The following is a 6,000-nucleotide window of genomic DNA, read 5'->3' as shown; positions in this document are numbered from 1 at the left end:
TTGATCTGGTCTTTCTCTATGGAGTTGTCCTTACTTCTGCTGATCTGGGGACAGGGGACAGTTCGTTGGATTTAGTCACCATAGAGCTCCAGAAACCCCTTTCCTGCAGCCCATCAGCATCTTATGCTCTATCTGCTGCCCAGATCCAGAATGCCCAGTGGAATGGACAGAGCCAGCCTCCACTGCAGCCAAGAGAGACCTGGGTTCCAGTCTCGTCTCTTTCAATTATTTGCAGTGTCGACTTTGGTCCAGAACAAGACAGTCTGTGCACTGTCCACATGACCTTAGACACTCACGGCTTCACATCTGCCAACACCCAAATGTCCACAAGGCACATCATCTGAGCTCTAGACACTTGAGTCCATCTACTTCCTCATATCTCTTCCAGAAGACCAAGCCACTCATATTGCCCATTCCTAAATCTAAACTCACCTTCCCCCTAAATCTTGTTCTTCTTTCTGCATTTCCTAGCTCAGTAAGCAGAAGGTACCACCATCTCTCCAGTTATCCAAACCAGACAGCCAGAGCTCCCTAGATGGCTCCCTCTCTTACACCCATACCCATATCCAGTCTACCACCAAACCCTGTCCATTCTCTTTTCTGTGTATCCTCTTTTCTAGCCCTTAGCTCCTGCCCTAGCTTAGCACTCATCTTGCTAGATCACTTCAGTCCCCTTGCTGGTTCTCTGCCACAGCCCCTCCATTGGTCATCCTCTATACACTCTTGGAGTCTTCTTCCCAGTAGGCTTTTGAGCCAGGCTGCCTAAATTAGAACCCAAGGCCCACCCCTTACTGGCTGTATGAGATAGCTATGTACTTCCTCTCTTTGTGCTACAGTTTCCTCATCTGAAGATGGAGATCATTAGTACCTACCCCACAGAGTCTTGAGGACTACCTAAGTTAGTATAGGTTTACTGACTCAGTATCTTGCACAGGGTAGGCATTTAATAAATAGTTCCTGTCATGTCACTCCCATATTATACTGAAGACATTTACTCAGAGTGGTCCGTGGGCTAGTAGCATCAGTATCATCTGGAAGCTTGTTAAAGATTTTTATCCCCACCCCAGACCTATTGAATTAGAACTGATCTGCATTATAACAAGCACATTAATTCTGAGAAGTTCTAGTTTAGATTTTCACTAAATACTTCAGGGTATAGCATGAACTGCCAATGCAGAAAAGAAAAATGCCTTGTGTGTAATCTGATTTCTCCCACCAAGCCCTTTGGGAGTTCCTTTGCTGGGCTGTATGGCCTCTGTCCACAGGGAGGCAGCATGTTCACATGTGTGGTTTTCAGGGACACACATCAGCCACTTTTGTTCACCAGGCAAATCATAATAGTCATCAATTTTTTTTTTCTGAAAAAGATTCACCCTGAGCTAACGTCTGTTGCCAACCTTCCTCTTTTTTTTCTTTTCCTCCCCAAAGCCCCAGTACATAGTTGTATATAGTTGTAAGTCATTCTAGTTCTATGTGAGCTGCCACCACAGCGTTTCTACTGACAGACGAGTGGTGTGGTTCTGCACCCAGGAACCAAACCAAGGCCACTGAAGTGTAGTGTGCCAAACTTTAACCACTAGGCCATCAGGGCTGGCTCAGTAGTCGTCAAATTTTGAGCATCATCTAATTCACTTTACACACATCTCATTTAATCCTCACAGCAACCCTATGAGCTAAGTGATGTTATGTTCCTTTTATAGGTAGGCAGACAGGTTCAAATTCGTATAGGTCAGAAGTGACCATGTCAAGATTCAAACCTAGCTTGTTTCCTCTTCACGCGGCCTCCTGGACGATACAGGGGATCCTGGGCAGAAGTAATTTTGGTCCAGATACTGACTTAAAAGAGCAAGAGGATGATGACCAGGAAAATGAGGCTTTTTCAGACCTGATGGATGGAGACAGAGTGAATGAAATGTTCGTTGAGCTTTACGTTAGGTCCTGTGCTAGTCACTTCCATCTCGTTTATTCTTTGTATCCTTGTAAAGTTTAGGCATTCTTATTCCCAATTTAAAGGCAAAGTGGGCCAGCCCAGTGGTGTGGTTAAATTTGCATGCTCTGCTTCAGTGGCCCAGGGTTCGTGGGTTCGGATCCTGGTCGCAGACCTACACACTGCTCATCAAGCCATGTTGTAGCAGTGTCCCACATACAAAACGGGAAGATTGGCACTGGTGTTAGCTCTGCGACAATCTTCCTCAAGCAAAAAGAGGAAGATTGGCAACAGATGTTAGCTCAGGGCCAATCTTCCTCACAAAAAAAATTTTTAAAAATAAAGGCAAGGAAACAAGCTCAGAGATGTGAGATGACTTGCCCACAGCCATGGCTAAGAGGTGGCAGCGTCTCCACCACTTCCCAGCTGAGAAGGGACCATTCCTGCGTTCACACAGCAGATATCTCATGAGCACCTACTGTGTATTGGTCATGACAGTGTCCTTGTGAAGCCTATAGATCAGCACTCTGAACTCAGGAAGGGAATAAAGGAGACCCCCAGACCCTTCAAGTGAAGGATTGCTGCTGATCCAGAAGGAGCATGTTTAGGGCAAACCAAAGACCATTCTGTCACTCACACACTAAAGAGTATCTAAAGAGAACTTCCTGAAAGAGGAAGGTAGGCAATTTTGGGGGTAGAAACAGATCTAACAGTGGAGGGAGGATCTTGAGATTGAGAGGACTCAGACAAAGGCATGAGGGGAGCTGGGCATCACTTCTTGGTGTTACCTCTTCTAGACCTGCTGTTCTGGACATTTAATTACTGATTAAGCAAACCCGAGCACCTATTCTGTGCCAAGCTTCCAATGGCCTTTGGAGACAGAGATAAATAAATAATGAGGCCCTTCAAATGAGCTCCTAGTCTAGAAAGCCCGTTACAGAAACAGTGACCACACTGTAAAGGGGAAGGGACAACTAAACCTTTTTGGAAATAGGACAGGGAAGGTTTCGTGAAAGAGGTAGCATTGGAGTTGAGCTTTGTAGCATCATCACAAGGTGGGGGTGGAGAAGGAAGGGAAATACATTGCAGGTAGAGGGGACAGCATGCACAAGCCCAGAAGAGGTGAAAGTCAGTCTCAGAACCGAGAGATTAGTGTGGCTGGAGTAGAGGCTGTGAGAGGAGAGGCAGCTGGAGGCAGGACGTAAAGGTCTTGAGTGGCAAGAATGGGGAGTTGTCAGAGGTTAAGGAACTCTGGTATCCTGTGTAGATGGATTGTAGGCACCAGACTAGAGGCGGGGAGATCAGTAAAGAGGAAGTTGTAGTCCCAGTAAAAGGCAAAGGTATACTTACCTAGGACAGTGGCTGCAGGGACGAGAGAAGGGGACAGGTTCAATATTTTGGAGGTAGAATGAACAAGACAGAAACTGATTTGGGCAGTGAGGTGCCAAGGACCCTTAGGTTGGATTCAAGGGCCTATCATCAGAACTGGGGGTAGGGAGTTAAAAGGTCAAGACTTTAACAAGGGGAAAGTGAGAATAAAGCAAAAGGCAGTCACCCTCTTCCCTGCAGGAACAGTGTTTAGCTTAGAATCTTCGAGCCAGCTCTTCTCCTGCCCCAGCTGGCTGCCCCATCAGTGGCCAGAATCAACACATTCTCAGTCTGGGTCCAGGGCTCAGAAAGTTAAGTAAACTCATGAGGCTCCCTTATTCCTAGAGCTGGCTTCCTCTCCCAGCAGTTTGCTAGAAAACTCCAGCCTGTAGCCAGGCGAAACCTTGGAACCTGAGACTAGCCTAGTGACTGGCCTCTTACAGGTGGATGGAGGGGACAGTTAACTGAGTAGGTAACTGTGTGATGGAGGAGAAAGTTTTTCCCTGATGATCAATGATGATGCCACATATTGATCGCCAGTCAAACTTTAGAATAACTGACACAGTACAGTATGTACCATTTATACACATTTATATCTTTTGAGGCCTCACAACTCCTCCGTGGAGTGGGTGGGGCAGACAGATTAGCAGCACCATCCTACAGATGAGGAAATGAAAGCTCTGATATGGAAAGCCATTTGTCCAAGGAGACACAGTAGCACAGCCTGGACTAGAGCTCAGGCCACCTGACTCCCAGACCTGTGCATGTCTTATCAGTCCCAAACCACACCAGAAAACGGGCGAGGGGTGAGCCAGCCGTGCGGAAGAAGACGGGCCTGCCAACAGGAGACACACTCCAAGCTCAGTTCAGCCACCAGGTGGGTAACCTTTGGCACATCACTTCTTTTGGAACTTCAGGTTCCTCACCCAAAAGATGAATTGATAATCCTTAATTCACAAGACATCATGAGGGTTAAATGAGACAGTAAACATGTGCTTCCTGCAGTAGTCAAGGTGAAAAGCAGTAAATGCTGTGGTGTAAGACAAGGGCTGAATTCATGCTGATTGGGAATCCCAAAGGGAGGAAAAGCTGTTAGATGCAAGGTGTCTTGGCTTCCCCTCCCCAACCAAGTGGGGCTGCTCTCAAGCAGAACAGAGTTAGTTGAACTTGGTGTGCATTTGGGGCCTGAGTGCTGCCTAGTACTGCAAACCCTCCTCTGACCTGGGAATGTCTTTCTCCAATTTTTTCAACAGCTTTTTGTTTAAACTGTGATAAAATATATATAACGGTATTTATCATTTTAACCATTTGTGAATGATTCAGTGGCATTCATTAAATTCACAATGCTGTCAGTAATACTTTTTCATCATGCCGAACATAAACTTGGTACCCACTAAACAGTAGCTCCCCCTTTCTCCCTCTCTTCAGTCCCTGGGAACCTCTCCTGCTTTCTGTCTCTATGAATTGGCCTATTCTAGGAAGCTCATATAAGTGGAATCGTACAGCATTTGTCCTTCTGTTTCCAGCCTGTTTCACTTAGCATAAAGTTTTCAAGGTCCATCCATGTTGTAGCATATGCCAAATTCTCACACCTCTTTATGGCTAAATAGTATTCCATTGCATGTATACGCCACATTTTGTTTATCCATTCATCTGTTGATACACACTTGGTTGTTTCCACCTTTTAGCTGTTGTAAGTAATGCTGCTATGAACATTGGTGTACAAATATCTGTTTGAGTCTCTGCTTTCAGTTCTTTTGTATATATATCTAGGAGAGGAATTACTGGGTCACATGGTGGTTCTGTGTTTAACTTTTTGAGGAACCATCAAACTGTTTTCGACAGAGGCTGCACCATTTTACATTCCCACCAGCAATGCATGAGGGTTCCAATTTCTCCACATCTTCTCCAACACTTGTTATAGTCTTTTTTTTTTTTTTAATTATAGCCATCCTAGTAACTGTGAAGTGGTACCTCATTGTGTTCCTCTAATTTTTGCTTTCCAAGATAACCAGATGTGGAGGGAGAAAGTGAGTGGGGGCACCCTGGGCAGAGCCCCCACAGAGGGCTTTGGAGTCAGGGATATGAGCTGATGCTGGCTGGCTGGCCCTGCCTGTGCGCACGCCTGTAAGAGCCGGAGAGACTCAGAGAGCTGCAAGGGAGGAAAGCTGTCTCTAACCCGAGGCACTGGGTGGCTGGCAAGCCTCAGCAGCTCCCATAGAAAGGATTGACTGAGCTGAGGCAGCAAGATAGACACCCTTGCTCCTCCAGGGTGAGCCTGCTGACAATTCTTGCTTGCTTTTTTATTGCAAGAGAGTCAAAAATAGAGATTCCAGAACCCTAGAACCTGGAGCGCACTGTGGGAGTTTCTAGTGTGGTGGCACCCCCTAGGGGACCATTGTAATTTTTAAAAGAAAATTTAGTATAATTTTTGATTTGGTAAAGGAAAAAAAATCTGTTTTCTGAAACAAATTACAGAACATAAAGTTAGACAAAATCTTCTCTCCTGGGTGATGTATCTGAATTTCCAAGACTGAAGAAGTTTTTATCAAAAAAAAAGGGTATGGGTTTTTTGAGTTTGAGAAATTTAATCTAAGGACTCAGATGCCTATGAGTTACGGAGATAAGATCCCACATCTCCGTAACACACTCACACATGAACCTCCTTATCCTGCAAGGACCAAATCGAATGTCAGATGAGTCCG

Source organism: Equus przewalskii, chromosome 6, assembly GCF_037783145.1.
Source record: "Equus przewalskii isolate Varuska chromosome 6, EquPr2, whole genome shotgun sequence".
In the NCBI taxonomy this organism is placed as follows: domain Eukaryota; kingdom Metazoa; phylum Chordata; class Mammalia; order Perissodactyla; family Equidae; genus Equus; species Equus przewalskii.
This window is presented reverse-complemented; position numbering follows the sequence as displayed.